Source organism: Nipponia nippon, unplaced genomic scaffold (assembly GCF_047370975.1).
Source record: "Nipponia nippon isolate SJK-2023a ecotype South Korea unplaced genomic scaffold, ASM4737097v1 scaffold_26, whole genome shotgun sequence".
In the NCBI taxonomy this organism is placed as follows: Eukaryota; Metazoa; Chordata; class Aves; order Pelecaniformes; family Threskiornithidae; genus Nipponia; species Nipponia nippon.
Window position 1 is genome coordinate 2,714,213 of NW_028262343.1, and position 23,204 is coordinate 2,737,416.

A 23,204-nucleotide genomic window follows, 5' to 3' on the forward strand; every position below is an offset into this window, starting at 1 on the left:
CGTGTCTGTATATGCCGGCTATTGGACAAGCCTCTACCTGTCTATTGTTCACCCCCTACTTCACTAGAGATAAGGAGGACAGTTGCTGCCACAAGTCAAACCAGAGCTCCACTATCCCAGGCTTACAAAACTGGAATGTTAATAACGCCCAAACTTTTAATAACCGGGCTCATAGTCTTGTTACTTGTTCTTGACCTTGTTGTGCTATTACCCTGTCTGTTACGCTTAATTATGCGTTCTATGAGTCGTATATTAAGAAGTCTTACCACATATCGATTATTTTACGCGCAGCTTCCCCAGCAAGATCCAGAACTACTGGAGCTAAGGAAGGGGGAAATGTAGTAAAGATAAGGGCTGGCGACCGGAAGATCACGCGCTGTACGGAAAGAGTTAAGGGTCGACCCTCCCTTGTCTCCGCCCCTTATAACATGACACGCCTACTGCTGGGGGTATAAAGGTAAACTACTGCGCAATAAACATTGAAGCTGAACACCCACACTGTGTGTGCTGACTGTTCCTTCCCCAGCCCGGGTCGGCTGGAGATCCGCCGGTATAACCTTGATATGTAACGAACACTACAACTGATCTCATTCGCTTAGACTTACTTATATCTGCAGTATAAAACGTGCCTTATAGAAGCAAAGTCTATTTTATATTGCACCAGTCAAGAATTTTCAAGCTACTACTTGATACACAAATATAACACCACATACCATTGAACTAGCTCATCTTCCCCCCCTTATTTACCTGTAGATATAGCTTGTGTATCTGTTCAAAAAGACACCAGAGATGTTGATTTACTCTGATGGAGTCAGACATTGCTAATGACCAGATTACTTCATTCCTGGCCCGGTATTTCCAACAGGTCACTTTAAAGAATTTTAAAGGCCCTTTTAAAATGTGCAGTAGTTCCATTTGGCAATTGGCATGTTTTCAAGGGAATCCTGGTTGAGCCATAATATACACAAATAGGAAGAAACACAAAAAAGAGTTTAATAAAAAGAAATCTACCATGAGAGCAAAGATTATATCGTATTTCAATGAGCACTCACTGAAAAGAAATCTCTAATTTTGGGGTTGACACTTCACAGTGAAGGATTCAACTGCAAGACTATGTTTGTTGCAATGCTAGTTGGTACAGCACACAATAGCAAATGATCACTGTAAATATTTTTTTTTGGTGAATTTTGAAGGAGTGAGATGCAAACATCCAAGTGTGAATTTTGGTCGCAATTAAACAGGAAATAGTAATGAATCTAGTACAATCTATTGCAGAAGTAGGATTGTCGCTTTTTTTCCTCTACAGGTTTCCAACACTACAGTTATCAAACTACACAGGTTTATTACAAAACAGAGAGTGCTTTTATGATCCTGTGTCTTTAACTACTATGCTGAGGAGATACATAGATACTGCTCATTAAAATTATGAATACACTTTATCCTTCCCTAGCTTCTCCATTGGAGTCTTCATTTAAATCCTTAAATTGATTCTTAACTCCACAACATAGGAAGAACTTTCTTGGAGAAAATTCCTTATCCTAGAGGAAAATGTCTCTTTTGCTATACTGAGCAAGAGGAGGGTCTACAGATTCCAGGAGAGCTCTTAGGGCAGGAACAGGGGGCACAGCTTCCTTGAGCAAGCATGTCCTCAGGAGCTGAAGGTAATACCATATTATAAGCATATACCCATATTTTAACTACCAGTGCACACTAAGACTCTCAATTATAGAAGGCTTGAAAGCTGTGCAGAGAAATCTCACATAGCACAACTCTCTGCACGACACCCAATTGCAGACCCTCTCATTTCCCTGTATTTCAATCATATTAAATTTCACTCCTGGCAGTTTAAAATGTCAGTTAACTCAAGACAAGTCCCATTAGATAGGACAGACACTAGATTCTGACTCTTGTTGAAATGTACTTGTAACTGATTGCAAGATATACTGTCATTGTTTGGAAAAATGTTTATAAACAAAAAATAAATTTGTCTTCTTAATTCAGTCATACCCTGTAATTCCAAATCAGATATCTTTAGTTTTATTTCACAATGTACTAAACAAACATTACTGAAATAACTCTACCATGACTCCATCAGCAAAGGCTGGATTTTTTTCCATACAGAATATATATTTCTATCATTTTCCATATGGCTTTGCTTACTTTCTTTTCTAAAAATGAAAACATCGTAAGCAGAAACAAGCATAGAAGAGTTATCAAATCCTGCTAGAGCCAAAACCTGGACACAAATGTAACACCACAAGGCAAACAGTTTGGACTTAAAATGAGATTCCGAGATTCCAAGATTCCAAGTCCTATACTTTGTATACTGCATAACTCAAAACACATTACTGCATTTTCATCAAAATTTGGGGTAGTGTTTTTTTTCTTGTTTTGTTTGTTTGTTTGTTTGTTTTTTTAAGTGTTCACAGAAAATGTATTTGCCATTTTGACAGACCTAACCTGTAAAGCCTGGGCAAAAGAGCAATTGTAAGCATTGAAAAGTTAATTCACAGTCCCAACCAAACAAGAACAACTATTTTCCTGAAACCCAGCCAAGCATCTGTATTTCAAAAAGGTTCTGTTTCATTACTAATTTGTAAATAAAGGAGACTGCTTTGTAATGTATTATTTGCATTATCCTGATAATCTAGAAACCAGATCATGTACTAATACATACAAAAACTTGGTCTGTAATTTGGTAGCATAGACTCTATTGTCACATATTAAGCTTTTTTATTAACAGACCTTTGTCTCATAGGAGAAAGGAGCCAGCAAAATATTTCAAGCAAGACAAAAATTATATTTTACATGAAAGTAAGGGAAAGAAAGTTTGGGCTTCAAAGTGCTTGCTGTCTGGCAGTTTGTGCCTCATGCAACATGTGGCAATTTATAGACTGATCACACAGCCACCTATAGCTCAGGGCAAATTAATTTTGTAGGTAGCTCTCAGTAAGGATTCATTTCTGACAGGTACTCAGTGACCACAGTGGCAAGTAAGATGCCTCTAACTTCACCATATTCCTCGGTTTTTACAGTGCTGTTTTTACTCCAATAGGTGTATCCCCTATTTCCACAGATGCTTCTTCAGAGCTGTTTTAGTCATGCTTGAGATAGCCATAGGGGGGGGGGGGGGGGGGGGAGAAACTGCTCCTTCTGGTATAAAGTTCTGCTTCACTTTCATTACTCTTCTGTAGTTAAAAAATATATTTAGGAAAGACAAAGGGGGCAGATGTCTCTGCAGTCAGCTTGTTAAACACCATATCAGAGGTACTACTGAAAGAATATTTAAATTAACTTACCAGTAGAGAAAATAAGAACTGTGTTGTCCCAAAAACAATATCTTTTCAGAGCATCAGTAAGATTTCCTACAGCTTCATACATAAGAGCCACCATTCCTGCATAATGGCGCATCTTTCCATCTTTAATAGAGGAATACAGTTTCATGTATTCTTCAGAGATTCGCAAGGTTCACGGACAGACTGAAAAGCAAGGTAGAGAAAGAGGGGCTGGGGTGGAAGGGATAGGATGGAAATTAGTTGAACATGAAGTACTAAATGATAAAGTTACTGTAGCAAAAGCAGCCCTGATTCATCCACACGTACAGGCACTGTGTTTTGATTTCTTTTACACTTCTTTCTTCTAATCCCTAAGCATAAACTAATAAAACTTTGATAAAGGACTTATGTGAAGCTGTGGAAAAACATCAACGGTATCTTTTCTTCATAACACAGAGTTTCTTTCTATGAAACTTCTTCCACTAAGCTTTCCATTCTCTTTTTAGAACAGAAAACTATATGCTAAGTCATTTCTATAAATTCATTACTTTTATTATTTAAAAAAGAAATGGATAAGGTTAGCAGGCCAGGGTTGTGAAGCCAAAATTGATTCTGATAGAAGAAAAGGCAACTCTTATAAGTGCTACTTCTCACATTTACCTGTTACTGTGCACTATGCTGAAAAGCCCTGATTTACAGACCAAGCATAGGTCTCTGCATTATTATTTCATTAATATTGTTTTAAACATTCTTTAGTGTTTTATTGTCTTTAACATTATTTTTAAACGTTTCTTTAGTTATCAAACAAAGAAATAGCTGGTGACTGTACCTCCTCAGTTTTATGATTGTCTCTAAGATCTATAACTTTCTGAGAAAAAAATTAGTGGAGTACATTTTTTTAAATCCAGTTGCAACTTCTCCATCTCAAAAGTCCAGAGTGCAGCGTGTTACATTATTTGCTTTGATGAGGATACAATGGTCATGAGAATAATAACCCTCACTCCACAGAAGATGGTCTAGAACAGGAAAAGATAAGTGAGCCAATGTAATGTCACATAAACAGATACGGGGGGGGGGGGGGTGTAAAAAAAATTAATGTCAAAACTTTAGTGGTTTTGAGCTGAAACATTCATCCAACATTTGACAATCTGTAGTGACAGCCCTTGATAGGTCTTAGTTCAACATTTAACACCTCTTAGACTTTTTATTGCTAATGCAAGTAATAATTTCAAAACACACAAAACCTTCTGAAAGCAGTTCAATGTCCATATATTCATAACTATATACAAGACATTAGCATTAAACTAATGCACTGAGAGCAAAGCAATGATCTATAATTTTGTATATATGTATTTTCACATAAGACTTTTCTCTCTATTAGAAAGTTTGACTTTTTTTTACATTTATTCAAAGACATCCAGTTATGAAGTATTCATTGTGTCAGCTGCAAAAAAAAAAATTCTGATCCACTGCTGACAGCAATTGGTGAAAAAAAGATATTATTATTTAAATATACCCAAACGAAACTAAATATGCAAAAATTCTAGAGGTATAGATTTGCTCCTATCAAGGGATATCCTGTTAAGCACTGAGTGCCTTTGCTTTTTATTGATAAGAAACAAAACTCTTCAGAATTGTTTGAATCTCAGTAATTATTACTTTTGAAATTAGATTTCTGATTTATTCCCCAAAACACTGAAAAAACAGCCGAATCTGGAAAAATATATTTTGAAGTTCCGCAAAACCAAAATAAAACTGGGGACAAAAAATCCAAAATGGAGGATCTTCACTTGAAGTTTTATTCAGCAGCTTCAAGTACAGTTACTTGTGCAAAAAAGTATGTAGAGAAAGAATGAAGTGTTATTTTAAATACAATATAAACTTCTAATACATTTTTAGGAGAAAAAATGGCTTTTCTTTTAAAGCATAAAGAGTGATTTTGTGGGCAGAATGCCTACATCAATATACTCAGAGCAGCAAGCTGCATTTTTCCATTTTGAGTGACTATCGCAGGAGACACTGCATCAAGTTTGCCGAAGAATCAAATGCCCCTAATTGCAATCAATGCCTACTGCAATTACATGAACATTATAGGCTATTGAACTACTACATTCTCTGAAAAATAATGTCACTCTGGGCACCCAACAACCATGCCTAGAGCCAAGCTACATTAAGGCCCCTGCATTAAGAGCCTGCTCACTCCCAGGGTGATATTTCACAATGAGTCCCAGCCTATTTACATCTATGCTGTCAAAAAGATCCCAAGATCCTGTAAAGGGACAGGAGCAGGCAGCCAATGCAGGAGGACGCATATACTTTTAAGCAATGAGCCATTATATTATGATCCATATATTAGCTAAATTCACTTGTGAAAACACTGACCCGAGTTCCCTGAAGAGCTGAAAGAAAGAAATAGATAAACAATCTAAGGGAACAGTCCTGCCCACCTGAAGTTTGAATTGCCACTGTCTATAAAGGGCATGTTGCACAACCAGGCTCTTCATTTAATTACCGAAAATTAGACAAAAGGAACATGGGCTTCAGCGTAAGTTTCTCTGAACTATGAACTTTGCATTCAGTACCATGCAGAATGAGATGAAATGCAGACAGGCTGATTCATATAATATCTGCAATACTTGTGCAAAACAATTAAACATCCAATCAATATTGGGACAGGAGTCTTTGCGAGAGGATGAACAAACTATGTGCAGTTACAAGTTGCTTTGTAATGCACTCACACTTGGACAATCTAATTCTCAAACTTTTTTTCTTTTTTTTTTTTTTTTAAATCAGAGGGCTTGGGGCTTGACTTCATAACTTGTGAGCTCCTGTAACACACCTTTTGGATGTTGTTTTCTAGAGGCTCTCACACCACTTCCTTACCACAGGCTCTGGGAAACCAATGCTACTCTATTCACAGAGTATGAACCCAGTGTGGTATGACATCTATCTCTCTCTTTTAAAAATATCAGCTTTTAGAAGTGTAACATTATTTTCAGAGCAAGTGATGCCTACTGTGTGACCTAATGCAAAAAAGTCAGATTAAAGACACTTCTAAAACCAAACTGATCACTACACCTTAAATCTTCTAACCATCATGGAGACAAATTAAATGCAAATCTCAAGAGAGAAATACTTTCTTTGGAGCCACTCAATAATTATGATATTTTCTTCAATAAGTTGTAAATCTTGGGCACGCATTTAAGGCACTATATTATTTTAAGCAGTCACACTTTGGAAAAACACATGCCCAAGTATTGATTTACTTATACACCAATAATAAATCTGCTGCTCTTCAAAGAATCAGGCAGTTTCTCATCATTTTTAACACCACATTTATTGCCCATGTTAAATTTAACTATTAGCAAAGTAATGTGGGTTGCAAGGCATTCTTCTCTGTACATCCCTAAATGCCACTGCCCCACCAAGTAGGTAACATATCCTGTCTCTTTAAGTACCTCTGGGAGGAGTTTTTTCATCCAGTGGTACACAGCTGGGCTGGCCCTGCCAAATTATTTGCTGTTGTAAACCTGTGTGGATCTAGCAGAGAAAAGAAGGAAGAGATATTAGTTACAACACAGCGACACATTCCTGTAGGCTACTTCATAAGTAGGTGCAAAAAGAAACAAAGGTACACCAGTGTAGTAAAGATAAGGGCTGGCGACCGGAAGATCACGTGCTGTACGGAAAGAGTTAAGGGTCGACCCTCCCTTGTCTCCGCCCCTTATAACATGACACACCTACTGCTGGGGGTATAAAGCCCGTGTTGGCTGGAGATCTGGCGGGATAATCTTGATGTGTAGTGTTTGTTACACAGTGGTGACCCCGACGTGATCAGGCAACAGCGATGGAGCTCGCGGAACTCATAAAGGTACTAAAGTCGGTAACGACAAGGGTGCTCAAGAGGGGGTTTGTGGCAAGGCGGCGCCGACCTGCTGCACGTGGTGTGCTGATGGGGCAGGAATCTCCTGGGAACGAAAAGCCAACAAGTTTAGTTTCGGAGGGGACACAGGCTGGCTGGGAAGGAGTGGCCTGTGGGACACAGACAGAACCGTTGTTACTGGGGGCTGAGCCAACGGAGTAAGGGGAGGTGCAGGGAGACTATGGTGCAGCGGGAACAAAGGAGTCGGGAAAGGTGTTCCCGATACAAGTGGGGAGTTTAGAGCGGCCGCCCACGGAACCTTCGGCACCTCCTGCACTGGCGGATCTGCCACTTCCTCAATACCCCTGGGGCGAGTTGCAACAATGTGTGGAAAGGGAGCTGACTGATAGGTTGCTGGACTGGGTCCCGGGGGCCGATGTGGGATCCCAGCGGTATTGTGAACTACGTGAAGGAAGATGGTGGGAAGGAGAAAAGGAAGGCAAAACACCTGAGGACGCCCCATTGTATCCCAGTGATCGACGAGTGCTGGACACACAGAGAGCGGAGCGCAGGCCATTGAGGGGGGGTGGTAGGGCTCCCCCGGCACTGCCAGTGATACCTGAGCCACCAGAGGGAACCCCTATCCCTAGGGCAATGGGAAATCAAACTGGTATTCCCTCACAGTGGAGGGAGCCTGTACACGATTACCCCATGAGCTCTGATAGCAGTGAGGGCGAAGGGGGTGATGAGGGATCCTCGATTGTTGCTCATCCGCCCCCGCTTCCAAGATGGACTAACAAGGGTTCAAGGGAACTCGAGGCATTGATCAGCCGATTGAGAGGGGTGGTGGCAAATGCAGAAAGTCTAATGCCAGGGGGAATGCCGAAAGAGAGGGCAAACGGGACGGATTGGCGGATGATTGCAAAAAATTGTGTCTTGGAAGGAGTGTGATTCCAGGCCCCTCCGATTCAAGCATTTCCTATCTGAGCAGCCCCAGGTGGAGGATATGAGTGGCAACCGTTAGATGCAAAGTTGGTGAAAGAATTGGTCACAACGGTGAAAAGTCATGGATTAAATTCCCCAGAGACCCAAGTCCTACTAGACTGTGTTTTTGCAACGCCGCTTGCACCTTTTGATATCATTCAGTTGATGCGGGCCGTATTGACCCCCTCGATGATGGTATTGTTTAAGGAGGAGTGGAGGAATCGGTGCACCCAAGTTGTTATCGAGGCGCAACAGGCCGACCATCCCATGGCAGGAGTGACTTTGGAGCAGCTGATGGGTGAAGGGCAGTTCGCAACTCCTCATGCACAGGCTCAGCGAATGCGGGGGCGCGATTTTGCTGCATCTTCGAAAGCTGCCCAGGAAGCAATACGCATCATCGTGGCTCTTGATAAAAGGGAGCCTCCGTGGGTCCAAATACAGCAATCGTTAAGTGAGCCCTTCACAAAGTTTTTAGACCGGCTGCAAGCGGCGCTCCAGGTTGCTCGACTTCCTGAGCAGGCTAAGGAGGCGATATTGCTTGACTGCGCACGTACGCAAGCAAACCCACAAACTGCAGTGTTGCTAAGACAGTTACCCATAGGGACCACGCTTTCACAGATGATTCGTTACGTGCTGGAACAGGAACAGGCGCAAAGTATGCAACCGGTAGTGGCCGCAGTCCATGTGGCCTGCCACGGCGCACGACTTATGTGCCATAGGTGTGGGGGGCAAGGACACGTGGTGTGACAATGCCCTTCAAAAACAAACACCCCTGGAACAGGGGAAGGAGAGAGAGACCTACGATGCTGGCGCTGTGGGCGACTAGGCCACAGAGCTCGACAGTGCAAATCGGGGAGTCAGCAAAGGAGACCGGGCTGGGGAAACGAGAAGAGGGGATGGCTGAGGGCTGTGCCATCCCCACCTGCCCCAGTGATCAGCTCAACAGGTCCGACGACAGCAGCGCAATGTATGGCACAGGGAGTCTCTCCTTCCCCGGGACCAGCACAGTCGCCTGTGGTTCCAATGATGCAATATCCAACTCAGCTGCCTTGGGGAGATGGGAGCGTGCAATAGAGGAGGCTGGGGATAGAGCCTCGCCGTATGTGGCACTCGCCCTAAACATGACCACACGACCAGAAGTAGATATTATAGTTACCCCATGGCTCCCAGAGTTGGGGGGAACACCACGCCTCGTATTAAGAGCCCTTTTAGATACAGGAGCGGACGTTACAGTAATCCCATCACATCTATGGCCAGATGATTGGCCACTCGAACCGAGAGGTTCGCTGCAAGGCGTGGGAGGCATGCAGACCTCGCATCAAAGCAGGAACCCAATGCAAATTATGTTGAAGGATCCGGAATCCGGACAAGCTAGGGTAGCATGGTGTAACCCCGCCATTGCTGAGTTACCCATTGTCATCTTGGGACGATGTTGCTTGCAGAAGATGAATATAGTGCTGCGTACAAATTTATCATAATGGCCACTGCCTGTGTCCGCCCATTAAAACTCACCTGGTTGACAGATAAACCAGTGTGGGTAGAGCAGTGGCCATTGACAGAGGAAAAGAGGGCGGCTGTTCGACAATTGGTACAACGAGAACTTGACGCAGGACACATCGAACCCTCTACAAGTCCCTGGAACACCCCCATTTTCGTGATAAAGAAAAAATCGGGAGCGTGGCGACTGCTACATGATCTACGTGCAGTTAATGCATGTATACAAGACATGGGCCTGCTACAAGCGGGCCTCCCTTCTCCGGCCATGATTCCACCTGACTATCAAATAGTGGTTATAGATATTAGAGATTGCTTTTTTAGTGTTCCCTTGCATGAAGAAGATAGAGTACGCTTTGCCTTTACTGTTCCTGAGCCTAACAATCAACACCCGTGCGCCAGATATCAATGGAAGGTGTTACCCCAGGGCATGAAAAACTCACCAGTCTTGTGTCAAATTGCTGTAGCTGCTGCGATACGTCCTATTCGAGAAAATTTCCCTACGGTCATCATTTTCCATTACATGGATGACGTGTTATTGGCGTCCAACCAAGAGGAGTTACTGGAAAAGGCACGCGTGCAGCTGATAGTCAGTTTGGAGCGACATGGGTTACACATTGAGCCTCGGAAAACACAGGTAGGGCGTGCAGTAAAGTATTTAGGTACTCAACTGAGGCCACGAAGCGTGACAGCACAATCATTTGAAATTCGGACTACAGTGACAACACTCCATGAGGCACAAAAATTAATTGGACAACTATTGTGGCTTAGAAACTTTATTCCAATATCTGAGGCAGAAATGAGTACCTTATATCAACTCCTGAAAGGAGGAGATTCCCCCCAGCTCCAAGGACTCTTTCAAGAAACCATCAGGAGATTCTTAGGACAATTATGGAGCGGGCCCAGCATTGGGGTCTCGCTCGATTTACACCTGAACAACCGGTCGCTGCCCTGATTTACATGACCGATACCGCTGGCCATGGTTTACTAATTCAAAATAATGGTGAAAAAGGCTGGCCTTTTGCTTGGTTGTATCAAGGCAAACCAAAGACGGCTTTAATTTCTTGGCCAACATTATTATCCCAGCTTATTCTCCGCTGTCGGAGGCAAACTCAACACTTAACAGGGAAGGACCCGGAGGTCATCGCATTGCCCTGTTCTTTGGCACAGTGGGAGTTGGTACTTCCACAAGTGGGGCTCCTGCAAGCGGCGATAGCTGAATTTACGGGTCGTATTGAAGGTCTAAGACCACACCCCTGTGGGGAGATAATCCAGGTACTCCATTTTTTGCCAGCTAGTGCCATAGTTGAACAACCCACCGGAGGCCGCACAGTTTTTACCGACGCGTCATCGATTACTGGGAAAGCTGTCGTTACATGGCAGGAGGATGGTCAGTGGACCCACATTAGTTATCAAGATCAAGGGCAATCCGTGCAGTATCTTGAGGCCAAAGCGGTATGGATGGCTCTCACTCAATGGCCCGAAGAGGCCTTGGATCTAATCACAGACTCTTGCTATGTATATAAGTTACTGAAGAAGTGCCGATGGGCACTTGGGGCAACGTCGGAGATTGCCAGAATGTTGCTCACCGCACTGCAAATGAGAACCGCTCCTGTCTGTCCTATCCATGTTAATAGTCATAGTTCCATACCGAGTTTTCTTTCTGCTGGGAATGAAATAGCGGACAGCTTAGCAAAGAGCGTACTGGCGGTTGAAGAAACTTCTAACCTAAGGCGAGCTTTCCGCCTGCATGAGCTCCTCCACTGCGGAGCTCGCGGTTTAGCTAGGCTCGCTGGCATTACGTTGCAAGATGCTCGCTCTGTGATTGCTGCTTGTCCTGTGTGTTCCAAAGGTCCCCTCTGGGAGGCAGGGGTAAACCCTCGAGGGTTGCAGCCCAACCAAATATGGCAGTCTGATGTTACGATTTATGAACCCTTTAATCCACGTAAGTATCTACATGTCACAGTTGACACCTGCAGTGGAGTTATTTTAGCGACTATGCATGCTAAACAAAATGCTCTCGCGGTTATTTTATATTGGCAGGACTGTATGGCGCAACTTGGCATCCCACAAAAAATTAAAACAGATAATGGAGCGGCATATGTCAGCAAGAAGACAAAGGACTTTTGCGCGCACTGGGATATTCAGTTGAGTCATGGCATTCCCTATAACAGTACGGGCCAAAGCATTGTAGAACGCGCGCACCGCACATTAAAAGGGTTACTCGACTGACTTAGGGAGGGGGAAAAGATAAGCCCAGGAACAGGGGTTCCCCCTCCCCTTGACCCTCCCTTATTTCGGGCACAGCGTCTGTTGACGACGGCACTAATTACCTTAAATCATACCATTTGAGGGAACACCTATAAAACCCAGACTGCAACCCAGGCACATTTCCGGCTCGATGAGAACGAAGGGCCTTACCCTTTGGTTCAAGTACGGGACCTGCAAACCCGTGATTGGGGGGGGCCTTATTCCCTCCGTTGCCTGGGACGTGGGTATGCGTGTGTGCAAACCGAGAAAGGGACGCTAGAATGGGTACCCAGTCGAAATATTCGACCGTATAGACATTAATCAATCTATTGAGTCTTATCTTGACAGGTTACCATTTCCCTATGCATCCTGATGGTGTGGGGGAGTAATGAGGGAGCCGCGACGAACTACTGGCTGGACTGGGCAAAATCTATGAACGTAACGGATGCGTGTCTGTATAAGTCTTACCATATATCGATTATTTTACACGCAGCTTCCCCAGCAAGATCCAGAACTACTGGAGCTAAGGGAGGGGGAAATGTAGTAAAGATAAGGGCTGGTGACCGGAAGATCACGTGCTGTACGGAAAGAGTTAAGGGTCGACCCTCCCTTGTCTCCGCCCCTTATAACATGACACGCCTACTGCTGGGGGTATAAAGCCCGTGTTGGCTGGAGATCTGGTGGGATAACCTTGATGTGTAGTGTTTGCTACACACCAGAAGCTAGCATTACTTTTAGGACCTGCTGTTTTTACCGATGTAGCACAGAGGAAGATTAGGAAGCCACAGGTAGAGGACAGGAGGAGTATGGAGGAAGACAAGGAAATAGTACCGCAGGGGTTAACGAAATCTTCCCAGGCATAAATCAAATGCAATATAAAAAACCAACCACAGAGCCTTTTGTGTTTTCATCTAGAAATCTTAACAGGTAACAATTACCACTGTGGTCTCTTTGAAGGCTAGGGACAACATCTCAACGCAGAGTGAGAGATTTTAAATGGGACAGAGGTGGGCAAAAAGATGCACGGCAGATGAAGCTACTGAGCTTTTGCCTGTATCAGAGAATAGTCACCTGGCACATTTGTATATTTATTTACATACTTAAATGAGTGTGAGCACTTTTACAAAAAAACCACTTGGATACTGGGGATAACGTTTTAGACGCTGCCTAGATCTAAACTCTAGTAGTTTCAATATTAATAAGTGGTGATTTTTATATGTCTTTACAAAAGCACGACTGATAAAGATAACTCCCAGTAGTAGATTTTTGCTTGATGCAAAAAACGTCTTCAGTTACTGTGTACTATAAGCTGACTTTTGTCAAATCCCTTATCTCCTCCAGGAAGAAAAAAAAACTACCCAAAATACACTATCCTAAACCTAGGCCAGGAAACATACATGTACTAGTATAAACGTATTGTTTGTTTACTAAATATTTCTAATAATCTGTCAATTCTAGTAACCTGTCAAAGCACAACACCTCCAAGACCCCATAGAACAGAAGACATCAGATTTTATAACTCCAGTAAGCACTGCAGTGTAGCAAGATGCATGATTAATTTTAAAAGTATTGCTTTAGCAACACTTTGAATTCATTTTAAACCAAATAAGCCCTGATCTTAGGCAAGTGGGTAAGTAGACTCTCACAAACGGTGTACTAGTTACTAATTTTCTTTGAAACAGGAGCTGGAAAAAACATTGTTAGTTTGGTGGGTTTTTTTAAATGCAGTATTACAAAAAAGATTATTCATATAGTGAAAGATATGAGCTAGAAAAGCATTGTAATTTCTTCTTTTTGAAAGCAAAAAAAAGGAGAGAAATAATCATCATAATAGTAGTAGTAATAAAAAATCTATAGCTTTCATAAACCAATACCTGTTGCTTGGAAAGAGTATTGAAAGGGTTAAAAAACCACAAGAGCAAGAAAGGTGTTGTAAATACCTTAGTCACTTAATTAGATCAGAAGACACCCTGGCGTGATTTAAGGATCTTGTGAATACTTTATTAGACATGTGATTTAGGGAGTAGCTAGAAGAACAGTTATAAGATAAGGGGGGGCTCCGGGATAATCTCATTACAGACAACTCTGCCTTGGGAGAACAGATGCACGGAACCATGAAGATAGGAAGACACAGAAGAATGACAACAATAGCCTTGAAGGACAACGTTGACGTGATCCTAGGACTGCGTTTGCGCAGAAGCAAAGGTCAATCAGTGAACACAGTGAAGAAGACTACGAGCACCTTCATCTGAAGACCCCCAAAGACCACTACGGGAGATGACTGTGCATGCAGATCAGACATCTGCATATGTTAATAAGTTCCAAGACATCTCATGTTTATGTAAACGATTTTTTGGAAATCCTGTGAATATGTAGGATTTTATAGTATATAATCTCTGAAAGTCTACCAAATCGGTGGAGCACATATGGTGGAGAATCCCCAGTGCTGCCCAGCGCTGCAATAAAGGGTACCTGCTTAACAGTAACTTTGTTGCTATTGAGTTTCATTTCAGGGACTCTGAATACTCCGTTTCTCCCTTGGGGAGATTCGGACTGTGAGGAGAAACACCCGTGACTTTATCACAATCACTTCACATATAATAACAATGTAAAACTTTTACTGCTTAGATTAATGAGAGTCCCAGTAAGCTAAGCTAAAAGAGAAGACTTTCCGTTATCTTTGCATGAACTCCCAAAGCATTAAGCTGAGGTAAGTGTAAAATTTTTCACATAAAATAAAAAAAAGAACTTCTTAGCAGGAAGATAAGGACATCTGCTGCTTAGCTTCATATTTTTAATTTGAGTGCAGTTCACCAGATAAAAACAAAAAAGATGGATTTTTACTTGTGTTACCCGAGACACAGATAATACTGGCAAATCCTGTCACAAACACAAATCAGTTAAAATTTTCAAATAGCACATAGCTAAAGAGAGGACATTATCTCATCTATTTACATATCAGACATATATATCTGCCTTGCCCTTGTCTTCCTTTTACCTTGTGTCAGTTACCATGTGTTTGCAAGCACAAGACAAAACCATTTTTTTCCCCTAAAGTGTTCAGGAGCAATGAGGTGGTTTTTTTTTTTAGGCACAGTGATGTACCCTAAGAAGTTTAACTTACTGTGTTTCAAATGTGCTTGGCTTTCAATGGTATACAGATCCTAATTCTAATCCTATATAAAAATCTTTTGTGGCTTAAGGGAAGCAAAGGAATAGAAATTATCTCTAAAACTTTACTTTTTTTTTTTAAGACTGTGCCGTTTAACAGAATAAAGTCTAGGTATCCACGAAGAAAAATGTCATACCCACTCAAGATATGACATTCTCTGCTGGAGAGAAAAAGCATCTTCCTGGGTTCATTCCTGTTACTTCTGGTGAAATCACGTAGATAAAAAGCATCATTTTATGTTTAACATGCATTCATAATTCCTGCCTACACAAAGATTAAGATTTGTTGTTTGGGATTCCTTTTATCAGTTCCACAATGCCTCCACATGACATGACAAAAAAATATCAAGGGTCATTTCTTATCTAATTTATTACCCTTCCAGGTAAAAAGGGAGCATAAATATGAAAAGAATTTGTGCCTGCATCACATTACATCATTGTAAAGACCAAATGCTTCGCAAACAATAATTTTTCTTCCTGATTATCTGTTAAAAAAAATGAAATCCATACATGAGGGACTATCTCACCTTTAGGGGTTTTTTTTTTTTGTTTTTAATTATTTATTCTATGCATCCTTCTGTTTACTCCTGGGTCAATGTCTTCCATGTTGCATATGTGTAACTTCTGTTTGAATACACTATAAGCTTACTATACGTGATTTCAACAGAATATGTAGGATTATGCTTAATAAAAAGCGTTGATATGTAAATGTCGTGGTTTAACCCCAGCTGGCAACTAAGCCCCACACAGCCGCTCGCTCACTCCCCCCACCCCAGTGGGATGGGGGAGAGAATTGGAAGGGTGAAAGTCAGGAAACTCGTGGGTTGAGATAAGAACAGTTTAATAACTGAAGTAAAATGAAATAGAATAGTAATAGTAGTAGTAATAATAATATAATACAATAATAACATACAAAGCAAGTGATGATACACTATACAATTGCTCACCACCCGCCGACCGATGCCCAGCCCGTTCCCGAACAGTGATCGCTGCCCCCCAGCCAACTCCCCCCAGTTTATATACTGAGCATGACGTCATATGGTATGGAATAGCCCTTTGGCCAGTCTGGGTCAGCTGTCCTGGCTGTGCCCCCTCCCGGCTTCTTGTGCACCTGGCAGAGCATGGGAAGCTGAAAAGTCCTTGACTAGTGTAAGCACTACTTAGCAACAACTAAAACATCAGTGTGTTATCAACATTATTCTCATCCTAAATCCAAAACACAGCACTATACCAGCTACTAGGAAGAAAAATGAACTCTATCCCAGCTGAAACCAGGACAGTATCCACCCCTTATTCCATACCATCTATGTCATGCCCAGGTCTTACACTTTCAAATACATTCCAATTAGTCACTACCACTTTTCCAGTCTTTTGAGAGAGATATATATTTATATATACACACACATAGATATAATTTCCTTAGTCTATAGGCTATCCCTCTAAAATGTTTGTTGAGTTCATTCAGTCCATGACTTTGGGCTCCATCTCTCATAACAGTCCTATAGGGCAGGAGAGATGGTGTGTGGTGTTGGATTGTTGCATGCTGAAGCCAGTTCTGGTTCCATCACCACTGCACTTTGCTCGGTTTCCTCAAAGTTCATTCTTCATTAATCTGGGTGGTTCTTACTGTAATACCACTGATATGGCATATAGCCACCATAGAAGTGATGACATCCAGTATCATATAGCAACTAACATCATACAATTCAGTTCATTGGCTATTCTCACCCAAAATCAAATCCTCTTGAGGTACACATCAGACTTCCCCATCGTCCCGCATCACCCACCAAGTGCACCCAGGTCCTTGAGCAAAAGCAATCCCATGAATGGGTTTACCTCTGCCTGAGGCAGGAGTAACCCAGACTGTCTTCCCCAGCATATTTTTTAGGTGCACTACGGGGACTTTATCCCCCTCTACAGTATGTAAAAGTCTTGATTGGGCAGGGCCAGCTCGATTGGCAGATCCCCTAGTGTTGACTAACCAGGTGGCCTTTGCTAGATGTGTATCCCAGTGTTTGAATGTCCCACCACCCATTGCTCTCAGTGTAGTCTTTAACAGTCCATTGTATCGTTCGATTTTCCCGGAGGCTGGTGCATGATAGGGGATGTGATATACCCGCTCAATGCCATGCTCTTTGGCCCAGGAGTCTATGAGGTTGTTTCGGAAATGAGTCCCATTATTTGATTCAGTTCTTTCTGGGGTGCCATGTTGCCATGAGACTTGTTTTTCAAGGCCCAGGATAGTGTTCCGGGCGGTGGCATGGGGCACAGGATATGTTTCCAGCCATCCGGTGGTTGCTTCCACCATTGTAAGCACATGGCGCTTGCCTTGGCGGGTTTGTGGGAGTGTGATACAATCAATCTGCCAGGCCTCCCCATATTGATAGTTCAGCCATCGTCCTCCATACCAGAGAGGCTTGAACCGCTTGGCTTGTTTGACAGCAGCGCATGTGTCACATTCATGGATAACCTGTGCAATAGTGTCCATGGTCAGGCCCACCCCTCCATCACGAGCCCACCTATATGTTGCATCTCTTCCTTGGTGGCCTGAGGTGTCATGGGCCCACTGAGCTAGAAATAATTCACCCTTATGTTGCCAGTTCAGATCCACCTGAGCCACTTAAATCTTAGCAGCCTGATCCACCTGCTGATTGTTTTGATGTTCTTCAGTGGCCCAACTCTTGGGTACGTGAGCATCTACGTGACGTACTTTTACAACTAGGTTCTCTGCCCAGGCAGCAATATCTTGCCACAATGCAGCAGCCCAGATGGGTTTGCCTCTGCGCTGCCAGTTGCTCTGCTTCCATTGCTGTAACCACCCCCACAGGGCCTTTGCCACCATCCATGAGTCAGTATAGAGATAAAGTACTGGCCACTTCTCTCGTTCAGCAATATCCAAAGCCAGCTGGATGGCTTTCACCTCTGCAAACTGACTCGATTCCCCTTCTCCTTCAGTAGTTTCTGCAACTTCTCGTACAGGACTCCATACAGCAGCTTTCCACCTCCGATGCTTCCCCACAAGACGACAGGACCCATCGGTGAACAGGGCATATTGCTTCTCATTTTCTGGCAGTTTATTATACGGTGGGGCCTCCTCAGCATGCATCACCTCTGGCGATATTCCGAAATCTTTGCCTTCTGGCCAGTCCATGATCACTTCCAAGATTCCTGGGCGACTGGGGTTTCCTATTTGAGCCCGTTGTGTGATGAGTGCGACCCACTTACTCCATGTAGCATCAGTTGCATGATGTGTATAGGGGACCAGGAGGAGCTGTGCTTCAGTACTGTCCACTTCTGAAGCAGCTCAAACCCCTTCATATGCTGCCAATATCTCTTTTTCAGTTGGAGTATAGCCAGCCTCGAATCTTCTGTATCTCCGACTCCAAAGCCCTAGGGGTCAACCTCGAGACTCCCCTGGTGCTTTCTGCCAGATGCTCCAGGTAGGGCCATTCTCCCCAGCTGCAGTGTAGAGCACATTTTTTACATCTTGTCCTGCCCGGACTGGCCCAAGGGCTACTGCATGGACTATCTCCTGTTTAATTTGTTCAAAGGCTTGTCATTGCTCAGGGCCCCCTTTGAAATCGTTCTTCTTCCAGGTCACTTGATAGAGAGGGCTTACGATCAGACTGTCATTTGGAATATGCATTCTCCAAAAACCCACAATGCCCAAGAAAGCTTGTGTTTCCTTTCTGCTGGTTGGTGGAGACATGGCTGTTATTTTATTGATCGCATCCATTGGGATCTGACGACGTCCATCTTCCCATTTTATTTCTAAAAACTGGATCTCCTGTGCAGGTCCCTTGACCTTACTTTGTTTTATGGCAAAGCCAGCCTCCAGAAGGATTTGGACTATTTGCTTCCCTTTCTCAAAAACTACTTCTGCTGCTGTATTGCCCCACACGATGATGTCATCAATGTATTGCAGGTGTTCCAGAGCCCCACCCTGTTCCAATGCAGTCTGGATCAGTCCATGGCAAATGGTGGGGCTGTGTTCCCACCCCTGGGGCAGTTGATGCCAGGTGTACTGGAGGCCCCTCCAAGTCAAAGCAAACTGTGGCCTTCACTCTGCCACCAAAGGGATTGAGAAAAACGCATTCGCGATGTCAATGGTGGCATACCACTTGGCTGCCTTTGACTCCTATTCATATTGAAGTTCCAGCATGTCTGGCACAGCAGCGCTCAGCGGCAGTGTGACTTCATTCAGGCCCCGATAGCCTGCTGTTAGTCTCCACTCTCCATTAGACTTTCGCACTGGCCATATGGGACTGTTAAAAGGTGAGCGAGTCTTGCTGATCACTCCTTGGCTCTCCGGTTGACGAATCAGCTTATGGATGGGAATCAGGGAGTCTCTGATATTGCCGCCGGTGCACCATTGTGGTAGCGATTGGCACCTGTTGTTCTTTGACCCTCAGCAACCCCACAATAGAAGGGTCCTTTGAGAGACCAGGCAGGGTAGACAGCTGTTTAATTTCCTCCATCTCCAAGGCAGCTATGCCAAAAGCCCACCAGTACCCTTTTGGGTCTTTAAAATATCCTCTGCTGAGGTAGTCTATGCCAAGGAAGCACGGGGCCTCTGGGCCAGTCACAATGGGGTGCTTCTGCCACTCGTTCCTGGTTAGGCTCACTTCAGCCTCCAATACAGTCAGCTCTTGGGATCCCCCTGTCACTCCAGAAATACAGATGGGTTCTGCCCCTTTATAGCTTGATGGCATTAGGGTACACTGTGCACTGGTGTCTACTAAAGCCTTCTACTCCTGTGAGTCTGATGTGCCAGGCCATCAAATCCACACAGTCCAGTACACCCGGTTGTCCCTTTCCCCCACCTGGCTGGAGGCAGGGCCCCTCTAGTCCTGGTCATAGCACTCGTTACTCACTTCTTGTCAATGCGAATCAAAAATCCCTTTATTAAGATCGGAAGCAAAATCAGCCTTTCTGCTCTGTCTGGGGAACTGCTCACTGGAAACTGGAGCAGCAATTTTCCTGGAAAAAAACCCTTTTGTAGTTGTTTTTCCTTGCAACTCACATACTCGTGCCTCTAGGGTCGAGGTAGATTTTTCCATCCCACTTCCTCATGTCCTCTCCGTGGTCACGCAGATAAAACCACAGGGTGGCCCGTGGTGTGTATCCACTATATCTTCTCCCTTGAAGAGAGGGACGCTTACTCCTAATGGCTGAGATACTGGTCTGTACAGGTGAGGAGTAGGACATGTCCTCTTTGAATCGCTGGAACTCCCGGGATAATTTCTCAGCTAGCACGTCAGGCAGTTTCTCCATAGCCGAGATGCAGGCCCGTAGGGAGGAAGAGAGACTTTTTTCGTATTGTCGGAGTTGGCCAGCCAATTCATCCACCATTGCTTCTTGATCATCTCTCTTTCAAGATGGCACATATATAAAAAACAATTGCATATACAACAATGCAAAAATTCACATTTCTGGTTTATGCATGCCAGTGCAACCACTTCCAATGATAAAGTCTACAGTATAAACTAGATTACTTTAGAAATAAAACCTTAAGTTTAAAAAGTTCAAGTTAAACTAAAGTTTAAAGTCTAAATCCAGTTAACTGCCAAAAATGTATAATATTACCAGTTACCTTACAGTAATTTCAAAATACAGTATTTGTCCCAATTTTTACAAATGAGAAAAGTGTAGTATGGATAGCTGAACCAACTTTTCAAAACTCATACAGCAAATCTATGCAGAACTCAGTGCTAAAGTTTGGATCTATAAAATAACCAAGATGATAGTTAATCTCCGGAAAGCCAGGGAATAGAAGGGTAATGAAACTTCTACCATGGTTAGATATACAAACTGCTGTTAATCTGAGAGATTAACAAAACATTTCTTACTGCATGCCAAATAGATCCTGCAGTGAGCTCAAATTTTTCCAGCAGAATGACATCCTTCAAGCCAGCCTTAGCCAAGTGATAGGCTAGACTCACACCAACACAACCATTTCCAATGATCACTGTCTGCTCTATCTTTCCCCAAGAAAGGAGATGGGGTTTCGCTCCTGGGAAAAAAAAAATTACAGACAGTTACAAAAAGACAGTTGCACTTTTGTTTATAGCTCCAATCATAATATAATTTGGTCCCTGCTTCGGAGTCTAAGTGACACACCTCACTTAAGACCTAACCTGGTCATTCTTATCTTCTTTTAAAGTAAATGTTCTTAAAGGGTCATATACATAAACAGTAGTAATACAAAAAGAAAAGCAAGTTTGCTTCCACTCACAACTTTAAATCTTTGTTATTTGTCCAATATACCCTTATGTGTAGAACCTATTTCTCAATGAGAAACTGTACCCCTGAAATGACAGTGTCAAAACCTGGCATTTCAAAAGTGCTATAGTATATGCAACACAAAGAGAAAGTCTTTAAAAAAATGTCTGCTTAGTAAAGCTCCTTAATATATTTCTAAAGCCAAATGTCAGCAGACTACATCAGTCTATGTGTTCACGAACAATAAAACTTAATATATATTTTCACATCCCGTCTATTTTGACGTGTTCTACTTTGCTGAAGTCAAAACACTATAGAAACAGGGCTTTGTCAATGGCTCACACCTACTACTACACTACGCTACAGTTTCACAACCACTTTAAGCCAGCATAAACCAGGACTGCTGCCATAGGCAGCCCCATTCTCACTGTCTTGTCTGATCCTCCTCTCTACTGCCCCTCCCACAGACAGCAAGCCAGATCAGGAAATTTATCCAAATTTTAAAAAGCCATTTTGTTGGATGTAAGACAAGGTAGGACCTCTTAGTACAGCAGCAGTACAAACTACTGTGAAACCACAGTATCTTTCCCTTCAGGACAGTTAATCGATACTCAATTTTATCTCCCCCTCCTTGTTCATTTGCTTTTGCAACTCCTCTGGCAAAAGGCTATCTAATGTGTAACTAGTCTTCCACCCATTCTCCATTCAGAAATCAAAGCTATTAGTTGCATGTATTATGAATGAAGATCTTATAAAATAATATGACATTTTAAATGCAAATGCAGGAGGAATATGCACCATGCAGCAACGAATGAAAAGGAAAATAAATGGGAGCACTGGACACCACAGGTTTTCTGTATTTGACCCATACACACTTCTACGTGTTCTTTTTTGAGATTACATATTAATTTTTGCAAGTTAACAGTAACCTGTTTACTAGCCAGATGTGAGACACTTACCCCAGCTCCTCTATCAAATTTTATGAGGATAGTTAATCAAGGTCAAGCGTGGTTTTCTCATGCTTCTTTTATGCTTTGAATTTGAGACTTCCTCATGTGACTTTCAGCTCTTTTCAAACGTTTTCTTTCAAACCCAGGAGCCTGGTAAGAATCCGGGGAGCACCTTTCCTGTGAACTACATGGTTCACCCAGATGTTTGCTCGTGCCAGTTAAAATAGGTCATTTTGTGCTCATCGATATGGCCCAGAACACAACAGGAGGGATCTCTCTATACCAGGTCAGCTACTTACCCCGGGCTGAGTCTGGTCTTTGACAGAGAAATGCGAGGCACAGGGGGGGATGCACCTCCTGCCCACAAGGAGAGGCCTTCGCGGCCCGGTGACCCTGACCGGCACCTGGTGGAGCACTGCAGGCCGGCAGAAGGAGCTGTATTCCCCTTACCTTCCCCCCACGCCCCCCGCCAGATAGCTTTACACTTCTGGGGCCGCGGGCTGGGGCAGACACCGCCCGCGCGGAGGCCACGCGCTGAGAGCCGTGACCGTTAACAGCTCCTCTGCCAGCGCCTCCCCACCGCATCCCGCCCGGAGCTCCTCACCGCCCCCGCGCCCAGCCCGGCCTGGCCCGCGCGTGCCCGCGCCGCCGCCGAGGGGCCGCAGGGCAGCCGCGGCGGCGGGGGGGTCGGGCCGGCCGCCGCGGCGGGAGGTCGCAGCCGTCGCAGGGCTCTCCGCAGCACCGCGCTCATCCCGCGCACAGCCCGCCCGCAGCAGGGATGGAGAGCGCTGGCCAGCCCCTTGGCCGAGGGGGCAGCCCGGGGGAGCTACCGGGCGCCTCCCGATCCCCACCCCCAGTGCTCGTCCCCGAGCCAGGCGGGGGCGGGAGGGGGCGGGGCAGCCCCGGGCCGTGCCAGGGCGCCCCGCGGAGTCAGGGGCCGGGCCGGCCGGGGGTGTCGCTTGCAGCGCTGCTCACCGCGGCCCGCCTCCTCCCCGG

General features: G+C 44.0%; 1 pseudogene; it reads right to left on the bottom strand.

The window, feature by feature from the left end:
• Nucleotides 1-1,997: 1,997 nt before the first annotated feature.
• LOC148055153 (arylsulfatase B-like) lies at nucleotides 1,998-22,959 on the bottom strand (annotated as a pseudogene).
• Nucleotides 22,960-23,204: the final 245 nt, after the last annotated feature.